The sequence below is a fragment of the Saccopteryx bilineata genome, chromosome 11, assembly GCF_036850765.1.
Source record: "Saccopteryx bilineata isolate mSacBil1 chromosome 11, mSacBil1_pri_phased_curated, whole genome shotgun sequence".
Lineage (NCBI taxonomy): Eukaryota > Metazoa > Chordata > Mammalia > Chiroptera > Emballonuridae > Saccopteryx > Saccopteryx bilineata.
Genome location: NC_089500.1, coordinates 24,013,942 through 24,029,325, shown reverse-complemented (window position 1 = coordinate 24,029,325; position 15,384 = coordinate 24,013,942). Strand labels below are relative to the sequence as shown.

General features: G+C 41.7%; 1 protein-coding gene across 1 annotated transcript in view; it reads left to right on the top strand.

Moving 5' to 3' along the window:
• The first annotated feature begins 7,561 nt into the window (after nt 1-7,561).
• LOC136315157 (urea transporter 2-like) overlaps nt 7,562-15,384 on the top strand; it is a 452,042-nt gene continuing 444,219 nt past the window's right edge. The window contains exon 1 of the mRNA XM_066246484.1: nt 7,562-7,614. The gene's annotated coding sequence lies outside the window, so the exon portion shown is untranslated. The remainder of the gene's footprint in view (nt 7,615-15,384) is intronic.

Genomic DNA, 15,384 nt, shown 5'->3' with positions numbered 1-15,384 from the left:
GATTCCACAATCATTCTTCATATCTTCTTATACTATGATACTTTAAAGATGGAATCGAACATGGAAAAAGAAAGGTCAAGAAAATTTCCCAAGAATGCCTTCAAGTTTGGGCTGCTTCTGTTTGGAAGCTAGAGATATTAAATACCCTAAGTAAGATGGAATTTCCTCTTGGTTGGGAGGTAATGGCATCTTACTTCCAGCAGGATGAGTTCAATATTGATGTTTTCTCAAGACCATCTGACTATGTGATCTTCTGGGGACCAGGTGCTGTTGCAGAGGTACTTACAGGGTCATGGGGCCACTTCATTCTGAGAAATATTTCATTCAAGTAAAGGAATGTCTATTGGAGTCTTTTCTATGCCTGAGCATAAAGTATATGCTGCTGGAATAACTATTAGAAATAGTCCTTCTTCTCAAGTTCAGCAGGTATTGTGAGTATGTGATTAGACACAAGAAAGAAAGAGAGAACAATGACAGAGCGTATAATAAAATCTAAGCAGAATGAAACCTAGGTAGGGTAATAGAAAGAGCAAAGGATTGTCTGAAATGCCAGCTCAGGTTCCACCAGGTTTTACAGTTCAAAAATTATTTTATTTTTCTGGATCTCATTATTCCATCTTCTAAATGAGAGGAGGGATTGTGGAGCAGTTAAGTGTGACTTTTGGACCCAAATAGACCTAGAGCCTCTCTCAGTGACTAACCCATAAGTGTGTCTGAGGTGAATTAGAAAAAGACATCCTTTCCTCCAGGATGGGCTTATTGTTGGCTGGGTGAGCCAAGAATGGGTTAAATATCAGACATCCCCCCCACTAGGCTCCTTGCTGCACACTTTGTACAATGTTTACACTGCGCAACAATGTGGCAAGCTTTTTATCTGTCCTGGTCTATTATGTACTTGCTCTCTGAACTTTAACAAGTTACTTGGCATCTCTTCAGTTTTCTTATCTGTTAAGTAGGAGTAATAATAATAATATTTACTTAAGTGTATTGTTTTGAGGGTTCAGTAAAATCGCGGGTGCTAGGTGCATACTAAGCATTCAAGGTAGGTTACCAGCAACAGCATCCAGATAATTCTGAAAATGCCAGATAGATTGAATAAACACCACATTCTTGAGAGCCAAGAAGAAGAGGAGATCACCATGAACTAGAGATGGCTTTGTGGAGGAAATGTACCAGGGATGAACCTTGAGGGATGAGGAGAGTATAGATGATGAGCACATATCTGGGTGTTGGGGTAGGTCATTAAGAGGGTGTAATTACCAGTTGGCATGAGAGTTGAACCAGGCAACTGGAAGCTCCACATCCCCTTGCCTGTCCTGGAAAGTGCATTCCATTTGCCTTCCATGAACTAGAACCCAGACCAAGAACTCAGCTGCAGAGAGCAATGTGTTGTTGAGATTATCTTGATGGTATACCTGACTTAACGCTGTTAAAGACTCTATATGAACTTTGAAGATTCTGGTAAGTGGGTACAGAGATTGTCCTCTGGCTGCTGAGGACAAGCCTCATAAGTAAGTTTCCTTGCTTACTGAAACTGCTACCTACCAATTTGGAGTGGCCCGCCTCTTTCTTGCCCTCTGTGTATGGGCACCAGTCAGGACATCAAAGAAAGAGGTCTTGGAAAAGATGCATTCAGAGGGAAATCCCAAGTTGTCAGTGACCCTGGGTGGAGCCTGGTCGCCTGCATCTTAGATACCTGTGGGCTGCCACATGAGTACGGGGAGTCCCCAAATACGTGGGAATGGCTGTGCAGTGGGCTGGCCTCTGCTGTGGGAATCCCAATAGTCACCAAAGTCCAGCTAGAGGCTGAATCTCAAGTTAGAAAGTTGGAAGAAGAACTAAAGTTAGCAAAGACCTGCAGTTGTCCACCACGCTGCTAGCTTTGAGGCTAGCAGACAGAATGGGAGAGCAGGATAAGCTGGAGATCTTAGCATGCTGTTCTGCAAAGCTAGGAGTTTGCCAAATGCTGTGAATTAAGATCCCAGCATTTGTGACAATGTTGGGTTGGAACACAGGAGGAATCCCTGAGAAAATGAGAAGTGTGTAAAGGAGGACATTGTGGTGTGGTGACTGACAACAAAAGAGGCAAAGCGCCCGATGCCATTCAATCCTTAATATAAAAGAAAGTAAAAGCCCAGCTACAGCAACCCCAGCTGGTGAGGCAGCCCCAGTTCAGGAAAAGGTCATGATAATAGAATATACTCCATCAGAGCTTCTTGATATGGCTTCCAAGGTATATCAAAGGCCACAGACAGTAGTATCCAGGCATGGTTAGTGTGGCTATTGGATATAGGGGTGGGGATGGCATTTCTCTGCCTGGGCAGTGCCTGCAGGCACTCAGAGGGTTCAAGGGATTTAATCACCTATGGATTGGATTATTCTAGCTGCAAGAAGACTTGGCTCAATGGGGGGATTTCCTTAGGCACATGAAACCTTGGAACTCTATAGAGCAGGGGTCAGGAACCTTTTTGGCTGAGAGAGCCATGAACGCCACATATCTTAAAATGTAATTCTGTGAGAGCCATACAATATGTTTAACACTAAATACAAGTAAATGTATGCATTTTATGTAAGACCAACACTTTTAAAGTACAATAAATCTTGGCTCTGGCTGCTTGGCTCAGTGGTAGAGCATCGACCTGGTGTGCAGGAGTCCCGGGTTCGATTCCTGGCCAGGGCACACAGGAGAAGTGTCCATCTGCTTCTCCACCTCTCCCCCTCTCCTTCCTCTCTGTCTCTCTCTTCCCCTCCCGCAGCCAAGGCTCCATTGGAGCAAAGTTGGCCCGGGCGCTGAGGATGGCTCTGTGGCCTCTGCCTCAGGTGCTAGAATGGCTCTGGTTGCAACAGAGCGACACCCCAGATGGGCAGAGCATCGCCCCCTGGTGGGTGTGTTGGGTGGATCCTGGTCGGACACATGCGGGAGTCTGTCTGACTGCCTCCCCGTTTTCAACTTCAGAAAAATACAAAAAAAAAATTAAATTAAAGTACAATAAGTCTCTCAATTCCTTTTAATAACGTTGTTATGCTATTGCTAACCAATGATGAATAAAGTACTTCTTACCATTAATGCGACTTCTAGTGCTGCATGGTTTTGCTGATGGCTTTATAGTCTGGTTGATATGTGGTGAGGTTAAGCTTCATGCAGACGTTGAGACTTCCATTCGTTAAATGTGATTGTAGGATGGTCTTAACGTTCTTTAGATGTGAGAAAGACTGCTCACATGCATACATAGAGCCAAACATTGTCAGTACAGCAATACTCACACGCTGCAGTGTGTGGTATGTGACGGGAAGCACGTTCCAAGTTTTGACAATCAGCTGGTCCACGAGTTGAATTTCTCCCCACTTGTGTTTGCTCGCCAACTCTGCTTGCTGTCATGCAAGTCTTTCCAAATATTCACTCAGTGACTTGAACTTATTCACCTACATGTCTGAGGCCTTCAGCTCAGCAGTTTGTAGCTCAAAATTTCTGATGGAGACACTGGAGATGTAACTCAGGTCGGCACTGTCCACTGCACACTCACGTGGATGGGTGATGAACTTAAAAAGACAAGTGCGCTCATGATATTCTCCAAAGCGCGCTTTGAATGACTGCAGGAGATTAGATGTAAAGCCCGCTAGCTGCTGGAGATCAAGATGTTGAGCAGGGTCACTTGCTGTGCATGCATCTTTAAACTCTCCCAGTTTTTCAAAGTATAGTAAACGACCTGTTTCAATGTCCGCAATGAAGAGTTCCAGCTTGTTTTCAAATGCAAACACTGCTTGTTGAAGGGATAAGACTGTATTTCCAAAGCCCTGCATTTTCACATTGAGCTGGTTCAGATGTTCAGTCATGTCCATGAGATAGTAGAACTTCAGGAGCCACTCAGTGTTAGCTAACACAGGATGCTCAACGTTTTTCATTTCAAGAAAAGTCCGGATTTTGCTCAGAGAAGCCGCAAAACGGCTGAGCACCTTCCCTCTTGACAACCAACGCACATTGCTATGCAGAAGCAGACCAGGATAATTATTCCCAACTTCATCCAGCAGTGTTTTAAACTGGCGATCATTTAAAGCTCGGGCAACAATAAACTTGACCACCCGAATGACCAGGAACATAACTTCACCAAGCTGCTCGCCACACATCTGAGCACAAAGCACCTCCTGATGTAGGATGCAGTGAAAACTTAGGATGGGTCTCTTTTCATGTTCACGAAGAAGCGCTATGGATCCTCTGTTTTTCCCCACCATGCACGGAGCACCATTAGTACACAACGAAATAAGTTGATCCATCGGTAGATTTTTTTCTTTAGCGAACTCAGTGAAAGACTTGAATAAATCCTCCCCTCTTGTTGTCTCTTTCATAGGCAAAACAGCAAGACATTCCTCACATAGTGTGTCACCGACAGCATACCTTGCAATCACGCTGAACTGGGATAAATGGCTAATGTCTGTTGACTCATCCAAAGTGAGAGAAAAGAATGATGCTGCATTTATGTCCTTCACTTTTGTTGCCTCAATTTGATTTGCCCTTATGATGGTATGATCGTGAACAGTTCTTGCCAACAGAGGCATGTCTTTTATTCATTTGATCATCTTGTCTTTATCCAAAAGTCATCAAAAAGTTCATTGAAAACATCAAGCATGAATGTTTTGGCATACTCCCCATCTGTGAATGGCTTTCCGTTTCTCTCAATTGCTAAAGCACCAGCAAAGCTAGCCGAATTCCAGTCACCTTTTTGGGTCCAAACACGGAGTTGCTGCTGACTAGCTTGCACTCTGCACAGTAGCTCTTGACATGTTTTCTTCCTGCTGTCCCCAGCTGGATATTTCGATGCAAATGTAGTATGGTGTGTGTTGAAATGCCACTTTATATTTGACCGTTTCATCGATGCAATTTTATCATTGCATATTAGACACACTGCAGAACCTGCTCTCTCCACAAAGGTGAATTCCTCTGTCCATTCCTGCTGAAAAGTATGATACTCCTCATATTTTTTTCTTTTAGCCATCTTCTTCGTCAAAAGGGTTTCTGCAATTAGCTAGCTGATTACTTGATTAAAAGGAGGGAAGTTTATACTTCCTGACCTCACAATGACCCATGTACATTACTCATTATCCAATAAAAATTTGGTGTTGTCCCGAGGACAGCTGTTTTTGGCTCCAGCCACCCGCAACCATGAACATGAGCCATAGGAAATGAATGGATTGTAATACATGAGAATGTTTTATATTTTTAATATTATTATTATTTATTAAAGATTTGTCTGCAAGCCAAATGCAGCCATCAAAAGAGCCACATCTGGCTCATGAGCCATAGGTTCCTGACCCCTGCTATAGAGGAGGTGCAACAACTCCTGAGGGAGCTGGGAATGAGACAGGCCATCTATGTCCCTGTCTTTGAAGGCCCGGATCCAGCCATATTCACTGCAGGAAAACTTCAGTTCGCCCCCAGCCCCTAGTATGGAACGCTGATATCCATGCTGAGCCCAACTGTGGGACAAGGCATTTACAATGTTGGGTGATCAATTGCTGATTTGGCACAGTAACCCCAGAAGTTTTCTGGCCCGCTTGGCACCATTGATGGGCATGGGGGTCAAATAGTACGGTTGTAAAGGTTCTTCTGACACAGCACATGGGGTGCTTTCCCCACTGACAGTATGAGGATTTTATTCCTTCAACACACAGAACATACTGGGCATGAATATCCTATAAGGTCAAACTCTGCAAGCCTCTATCAGTGACTTTTCCCTCCCAGTTAATCAAACCATTGGTAAGGAGAAATGCTAACTGGAATCAGTAAGCCTGACATCCTCACAGAGGGTGGTTGACTGTCAAACTATATCAATTGCCTGAGGGCGTAAAAATGGGAGAAACTATCCAGGAACACACCCAGAGGGGATCATCTGCCCTGCCCATTATGCTTTAAAAAAATGACCAGTAAGAATGCCTGGTGGTTCATGGCAGATCTCCATAAACTGCCAGGACTTGAACAAGGTACTGTACCCCCATCCGTGTGGCTGTGCCCAACATTGCTGCCATCTTAGATACCTTGGTCCCAATCCTAGAGCCTACCATGCTGTATTGGACTTAGCAAATGCTTTTTTCAGCATACCACAGGCTGCTGAGTCACAAGCTTGATGCCGGCCTAACCTAAGTTTTCCTTGTCACCTTGAAAGCCAGGCCACCACCATTAGGGGATCAGAGAAGCAGAGTACTGTGTATGGATACTCTCCTCTAACAGGCCATGATCAGGGGGTCACATGTCAAAGCTCATGATGTACATGATGTTGAATGGAGATTCCATTTCCCCTATAACCTGTAAGCAGCAGGGTTGGTAGAAAGGAAAACTAGAACATTAAAGCAGCAAAATAACTAACAGGTAAACCATTGACCAGTTGAACTAAAATACTGTCCAGGATTTGAATGATCAACCAGTAGAACCTGTTGCCCCATATGCCACCCCAGGGACCCCAGCTGAGACATCCAACACTGGAAAGGTGTGAAAGCCACAGAAGAGAGCCAGCCATTGTGCCAGTTCTCACCATGGATCCGCAGGCTATGCTGCTGAGAACACTGCGCCCCATCAAGCCTGGGAAAGGTCTTATCTAATGGAATTTGCAATGGGGTGTCCTATTGGGGTAGGTGAGTTGCTTCACACCCCTGGGTGAGAGGCAATTACTCAGTCTCCACTGGGATATCATTTTCCTGTTGCAAGCCAGACCTGTTGAAATGCACTCACTACCTGGAACGGAACCTGCACCATTGAAAAGAGGGCTGGGTGGGAGGTTTGTTTAGGCATATCCTGCCCCAGCCCATCTCCTCCTGCCTGCCAGTGCTGACAGGTATGGTCTGCACAGCCAGGTCAAGTTGCTAAAGCTGCCAACCTCCTTCTCCTCAAGGCCAGCTGGGGATGTTCTGTTTTTCTTTTCACTGGTACAATCATTTGGCTGCTGCCTTTGTTCCCCTCCACCAGCCTGGATGACATTCTAGCACATATAAAAGTTCCCAGCAAGTGGTACGGGATAGCCAACAAAGCTCGTCTTTACTAAACACGGAAATGTCTCTATTGAGAAAAGCTTTTTTCCAAAGTAGGATGGCCTTGGGCATTATCGCCTGCCTCCCTAGGACAGCCTGTGCCATTCTCCAAACAGAATGTTGCATGTTCATACATGATAAGTCTGCTAATGTCACATCTTTATGAAGTCACATGAGGACACAAGTGAACAAACATGCTGAGGGATTTGGCCCCCAGCCACGATCAGGAACTTAATAAATCATGGCGCTCTTGGTGGGAAAGAAAATGCTACTTATTTGGGGGATTATTATCTTGATCTGTGTTATATTTTGCATCTGACTCAAGTGCAGCCAGGTAGCTGCAAAAGGACCCACCTCCATACTAGCAAAATGCCTTGCTGATACATTGCATCTGAGGAGGCAGATAACATCGTAAGAACTGATCTCAAGGGGCAAAGAGGTTAAGCGTTGGAAGAGGTCATGGACAGGCACAGGTTGATTCTGCAGCCGGACCCAGACAATCGCAAGCTCCCTGCCTGCTCCTTTGTACTTGGAATATACACTCCCCCCCACCATCTCCATAACCAGAGCTATTTTAAGGATGCAGCCTTGAGAACGGTGTGTTACTGAGGCGCTCTGATGGTTTACATGACTGAGCTCCATTAAGGTCCCTACATGGACGCCGCAGATTCTGAGGGGTAGGTACAGAAATCTACTGGTCTTGTAGCCTCCAGGACAAGCCTCGCAGGTAAGTCTCCTCATTTAGTAAAACTGCCATCTCCCACTCTGGAGTGGCCTCTTTCTTGTCCCCGTCTCTCTGTGCCCCGCATAGGTGGGGGCCCATTTGCAAACTCACACTGGGCTGACATTCCAGGTAGGAGGAACTTCCAGGGTCAGTAAAGCATGTGGACAGCAAGTGAACAAATGTTCTCTTTTGGAATAGAAACTTCATGTAGTGAGAGCCAAGAGGAGAGCATGAGTGTTCTGATGCGTCAGGAGATATTGGTATGAAAAAAAGTAGGAGGGGCTACTGTTGTTAAAGAGATTCTGCAGGTGTTAAGGGGTTACTGTTCTGTCTCCACCTTGTAGAGAAGCGAAATGTCAGATTACCCTGTAAACTCTCAGGCAAACATCTGTGTTCTTTCAGGAAAAAAAAAAAAATGTCACCTAGAAAGCAAATGTGCTCTCTGATTTACTAATGAGATGGCTGATATCACTCTTCTCCCTTGGTATGGGGTCTGCCTTTTCTTTCCAGCAGCTTTTAGGAAATTCTCTGCCCTCAATTTTCTGAAATTTTACTGCTATCTGTCAAAGCGTGTTGTAGTTTGTAATTCCCTTCAGGTTTCCAGATTCTTACAAACCAAAGAGTCGGGTCTTTTTTTTTTTTCCTTAGTCTGGTGACTTTTTCGGGCATAATTTCTTTAAATACTACCTCTTCTCTGATTTTTTTTTTTTTTTGATTGCTGTTTCTGGAACTCAGATGGATTTAGAATTCTGGATCAACTTTCCATATTATTGAATATTTGTTACATTTTCTATCTTCTCTCCGTGTGAATTCAACTTAATATTTTGCTTTCTGGTTACCATCAGTGACATCTATTTTTATTATTTTTATTTTTTACCATTCTATTTTTCATTTAAAAATCTTAGGTTTTTTATCATAGTTGCTGACTCTTGTTTCATCATCTCCTAGCTTTGTTTCATAGCATTTTTTATATTTTTTAGGAATGGGATTATCTCCCTAAAGATACTTAATTATGTTATTTTAAAAGCTTTGCAGACTACATAGTTATCTGTTTCCTGTTACAGTATTAGCTTTCCTCAGGTTATTGGTGTTGGTGAAATGCTGATCTTCAAGAAAATGTCTCCACATGACTTTCCCACACACATTTCTATTACCTCTGAGAGCCTCCCTGCAGCTTCTCCTGGAAACCTGTATTTCTCTTATAGAGATGTTTTTGAGTATGGTTTTGTAGTGATTGATCTTTCTTAAATGGGAGGTGGTTTGGTACATGGTGTGGAGATTTTTATAAAGTGCCCAGTCAGCTTTCTTTCTTTCATTTTTTAAAAAATTTTATATTTTGTTTTTCCAATGATTTGAGAGAGCGAGCGGTAGGGAGAAGGAGAGGAAAGAAGAAAGAGAAAGAAAGAGAGAAAGAAGCATCAACATGTTGTCCCACCCAGTTGCTCCATTTAGTTGGGCACTTACTGATTGCCTCTCATACGTGCCCTGACTGAGGGTCGAACCCACGACCTCTGGTGTGCCAGGTTGATGATTTATCCACTGAGCCATGTGGCCAGGGCCCAGTCCACTTTCCTAAAAACAGAAATGCAAAACTACCTGTTTCTAAGACCTCCTGTAGGTGTAAAATTCTATAATTTTTAAGTTTCCTTAGGTAAACTTAAAATAATTTTTAAAATTATACGCTTTAAATTTTCTGTTTTTTTATTTCTTAAAAAGGTCAAATCAGTATTTTCCAAGCAAAATAGAGTCCGTACCAAAATATTACAAGACACTGAAGTTTTGTTTGTTTGGCTTTGGCCTTACTGTTCATTTCCAAACAAAACTGAAACCATCTTCAATTTACCCATATAATCTAGAAATACACTATCCAATATGATAACAACTAGCTACATGCAGCTATTTCAATTTACCTTAATTAAACTAAAACAAAGTCAGCACTAGCCACATTTCAAATGCTCAGTAGCCACACATAAATAGTGGTTGCCATCTAAGATAGCACAAATATAAAACACTTTCATCATCACAGAAATTTCTGTTGGACAGCACACTTATTTAGATTTTTGAGATTCCAGAGATATATGCAGAATCTGTCCTTACAAATATATGTATTTATATTTATGTGGGTATGTAATTTCACATATAGTGCTGTTTCTTTAGTGAACAATATTGAATATGACTAACAAACCATCAAGATTATAATTCTGTGAATATATTGAACATATTTATTTAGATCCTTTAGCTAAAATCTTATTCATATGAATAAGCTGTGAGTTCTTCATTGGTAGAACTAAATTGGAGATATTTTAATTCTACTTGCTGCCTGTGCCTTGCATTTCTCTGTCTGGATAGATCAGGGAGCAGGACTGATCAGAATTATATAAAAGACAACATATTCTATCTTTTGAGAGTAGAAAAACCAACTATATCCATTATATATCCATTATTCATTTTTGTCTGAATAAGAAAATCACCTCCATACAGACAGTGCATTTGATTGCTGGGGCTGCCATAACAAAATACCAGCCTGGGTGGCTGTAAGCTACAGAAATTTATTTCCTCACAATTCTGGAGGCTGGAAGGTCAAGATCAAGGTGCTGGCAGGGTGGGCTTCCTTTGAGGTTTCTCTTCTTGGCCTCTAGGCGGCCACTCTCTTCATGGCTCTTCACATGGCCTTTTGTCCCCCTGTGTATCCAAATTTCCCCTTCTTATTAAGACAACAATAATATTAAATTAGGGCCCACCCAAAAGACCTAATTTTAACTTAACCATCTAATTAAAGGTCCCATCTCCAAATACAGTCACATGCCAAGGTACTGGGGTTTAGAGTTTCAAATATGGATTTGGGGGGAACATAATTCAGTCCATAACACATAATATTTACGGAATTTAAAAGACTATATTCAATTTCTGATGTACTATAAGGCTAGAAGTTTTCCTTGTAAATTTACTTCTTTGTATGCTTGGAGAACAAGTAAAAAGTTCTAGTGGTTTCACCGTGTTATTTCCTTGTAATTGAAGTTTGTTGGGTACCAGTAATAATTTTCCTCACTACTGAGGATGCATCATGCCCTGGGAGTAAATATTTCTTCTAAAATCATGGAGATAATTTGTACCTGACCAGGCAGTGGCACAGTGGATAAAGCATTGGACTGGAATGTGTAGGACCCAGGTTCGAAACTCCTAGGTCGCTGGCTTGAACACAAGCTCATCCAGCTTGAGTACAGGCTCATCAGCTTGAGATTAGAGTTGCTGGCTTGAGCATGGGATTGTAGACATGACCACTTCGTCGCTGGCTTGAGCCCAAGGTCACTGGCTTGATCAAGGGTTCATTCTCTCTGCTGTAGCCCCCTGGTCAAGGCACGTATGAGAAAGCAGTCAATGAGTGACAAAGGTGCCGCAACGAAGAATTAATGCTTCTCATCTCTCTCCCTTCCTGTCTGTCTGTCCCTATCTGTCCCTCTCTCTATCTCTGTCAAAATTAATAAATAAATAATAAAATAAAATCATGGAGACTATTTGAGAATCACCTTGGGATCTTCATTCAACTTCTTGAAATCTCAGTGTCTTCCACTATAAAATGGAAATAATCAGAACTGCTTTATAATGCGGGTTTCAGAATGAATGCCCATGAAACTCACAGCATCAATCCTATATCACACCTGTGCTCTGTACATATGTGTTGGAAAGAGAGAAGACTGAGTCTGTACTGACTTCTTCCAGACAATATTTTAAAAAATGTATTGAGAATAGTTTTCTTTCCTTTTCTAGTAAAATTAAGATGTTCAGCCCATGTAGTCATATGTATGTAATTAATATTTCTGTTAGATGAGATTTAGCTTACTAAGGTTTAGTGAAAACTCAGGAGAATTAGAATCAAATATAAAGAAGTTTTTCTTTTCACCAGAAACTTGGTAGTGATCCCTGCACAGAATTATTGGGTGAGTGCTGTAAGGGCTTGGGGAAGCATCTAGTTTGAAATGAACACTATCCTGCCAGTCTTCTCATTGGAGAGTCCCTGTGCTCCTGCAATCCTGCTGGGAGTACCCAGGAAGAGTTTGCTTCATTATGTCTTCTCAATGAACTACATCACTCCAATACTTAACTGAGGAAAGAACAAAAATACGTTTGAACTGGAAGGAAACATAGTGCAACACCCCACCCAGTGGATGGTCCCTTCCTCCTGGGCCTTCCTCATTTCATTCCCCTGCATCTTAAGCTCACCCTCTAACAAAACACATCTTTTCCTTCTAGGGTCTGATTATTAAGAATTCCTACCATATATTGAGAAAAAAGAAATCTCTTCTAATCCTGGAAGCAATTGCAACACCTCCTAGCCCAGTCTTAAAAACAGTTTTTCGGACACATTTATGGACTAAAAAGAGAACAAACTCATTGATTTAATGACACTGTTCACATTCCACTGGCAGCCGTGTTTAAATGCCGCTCTGGGGATCATCCCTGCAGTTCAAGTTTGCCCGTTGTGAATTGAGTCATTAAAGGTGTGTGGATGAGTGGCGGGTGCCAACCTCATGGAGAGTTGGCTGAATGATTAATGGCCTTGGCCTCTGATTTTAGTGGTTCCCATTAATTACAAGGTATGGAGTCTTTTTCATGAAGTCTCTGTTACAGCTTCTCCTTGCCACCTCCTTGCTTCCTTTTCAGGGGACTTAGATGAGTATTTTTAATTGTAGAGTGTTGAAACCATTTCTTGTCATTTCCTTTTGAAAATTTCTGGAGTAAATCTCTCTAAAAACACATTTCTTAACCCAATAATATTTGAACAGTTCTGGAACAAGAAGAATGGTAAAAATGCCAATAAATGTTTCTTTCTGTGACTTCGTCTGAGTCATGACCTTTACTATGGGTGACTTTAGGCATAGCGTTTATAGAAGTATTAACACACCAAGAACGTCAGTATCCCTAGAATCATTAAAGTGTTGAAGATTATATTTGCCATCATTTTCTCTTTATCATGGGTAAACAAAGAGCTAGATGAGATGAGAACAAGGTGGATTGGAACCAGCCACAAAATATGGGTCAGGAAATTAGGATTCGACTACTGACTCTGAATGAACTAATTATATTGTACATAAACTTTTATTCATTTTCTCATCAGAAATAACAAATGGGAGATAAAGATAAAGTTATGTAAAGAACATGAAAAAATCTATCTAGTCAAATTTTCATTTGACTCCTGGATTTTAGTCATATTGTGTAAAATGAGGTCTTCCTCTTGGATAAACTTTTAAGGTTAGCAGGACATTGACCAATGGGACTCAATGGGACTGGAACATAGCATCATGAGGATAGGACTTGGATTTATACATTCCTGGGTTCAAATTATAGTGTTACCATATAATCTTAAATAAGTTACTTCACTTAATGCAACTTATTTCATAGGGTTTTTATAAGACTGAAAATAATGGCATATATACAGTAGCTACACAGTGCCTGGCACCTAGCAGATACTCATGGACTATCGTGAATACATAAACAGTGTCCCCTGCTTCCTTTATTTCATTAAAGTCACTCAGTCTCCATTCAGCTAATATGGACATGTGCTGGGATGGAGAAAGTCGAGGAAATCATTGATCTGGCTGGATCCAGAGAGCCAGCAGGACAGGAAAACAATCTACCATGATCTTTCCCATCTCTTAAGGGATAAGAATTCTGCAAGAAATTTATTCTCTTCTTTCATCATAGATCCCCGATGAGTCCTCCCTACAAAAACAATGGAGCAGAGGAAAAGGCAAGGAAAAAATCCTTGGTCTTAAATGTTTCTACAATTTCTTTCCGAGGCCAGGACTCCAGGCTAAAAATAAACAGTCCAGCTCTCTGAATTACCTGGGAAAAAAATGCCTAAAAGTTACATTTGTGACTTGTATCTCATATAAAAAATGAGAAAATTTCAGATTCTGTTTGCATGTAACCACACTGAGGGCTCCTTTGTTCTCAAAATGAACCTACATGGAATCTCTTCCTAGTATTTCTCCAGTATGAGTCATAAATGCACCAAGTCGTTTTTACCAATCTAACAAGCCAAGTTGAAGTGGATCCTCATGACTTTATCTCAGGGCTCATTGGAGTGGACTGGGTGAGGTCCTAATTTAGGTATGCATCTGGAAGTTTCAGGGAACCTTGAAGGTTCAAGGTCATGTGAAGAAATCTGCATGATAAATTCAGAGATATGACGCTGGTCCAGACAACACTATAACTTGTTTGGAACCTTAAAAAAGTCCTTTGAGTTCTCAAGGACTTGATTCCTCATCTTTAAAATGGAGAAAATCATCATTATACTTCTTTGACTCACAATAATATGATGAAGATTAATGCAGATTATGGGTGATTATAGGTGTGAAAGTGTTGTATAAAAACAAAATGCTATTATTATCTTTAATCATAGTCTTCTGAAGTCTTGCCATAACTAGCCTGGAGCTCTCCTCTATGGTACCACTTTATAATGAGGTCTTTTGGGAATTTCACTAACCAGATTTCCTTGGGTGCCATTCAAATTGGACCAGAATCATAGAATTACAGAGTGTGAAGGCTGGAACAGATCGTATTATATCTAGTCCAACCCTGTCATTTTACAGATGGAGTAAAGGAGTCCTAGAGAATGAAAAGGACTTGCTTCAGGTCACCCAGCTACAAAGTGGAAGTGTTGGTGCAGAAACCCACTGGCTCTGCATACTCTATACCCTGAATGCTGCTTTTACGTGGAGAGGGCATAAACCAAACCCACTCCATTCCTTCATCACTGCCACTGCAATAGCTCAATCCCTCATTTCTTGCGTGAAGTCTCATGACAGTTCCTCCTAGCTTTCAATTTGCCAGTGTATTCACATTCTACTTACTGCTGCTGTGAGCTTTTCCAAGTACAGATCTGATCATAGCACCCACACCCATGGCACCACATACTCACCATTTAAATCCTCTGATGCTTTCCATTATCTTCAATATAAAATTAAAATATCTAACGAATAGGAAATATTTCAGGATCAGCCCTTCTCCCCTTTACCTCTAAGCTCTCTTTCCTGGGACTTTTATCCTGAAGACCTCCTGACTTGCTTGCTGTTTAAGTTCTTTATGGTCTCTTGTCCTCATCTGCTTTGGGAGTGAACTTCTGTCTACCTAAAGCCCATTTTCCCTATATCTTGATATGGTAAATTTCTCCTAATTATCTATCATGTGATCTTCCCCTCCACTCCCAGGCCCCTAGTTATAGCTGCTCTATTCCCACCCCAGCCCCACCCTTGTTATAACCTTGCCATTTTATAGGACAGAACAAAAGAAGATTAGGGCTGCCCATCTCAAGCTTTTATCATTCTATGCAATCACTGGAGCTTCAGAGAAGGCTTTGTATGTAACAGTAAGGATTTGAAGGCTGAAGGAGTTTGGGAAAAGGAGAGAGAAAATGATATATCAAGTTTTAATTGTCCATATATTGTTTTATGAGACATATAAAGCTGCCCGTTGGGCAGATGAAATATATTATGCTCACTTTGTTAAAGATGGTGCTGCCCATGTGGAGGCCCATTGCCCAGGTGATGATATTGGTTACCCTTTTTGCTTGGGATGGGCGTGTTTTTATTAATGTGTGTTGGGGACAGGCTGTAAGCAGGCAGGATCACTATAGCCTAAGG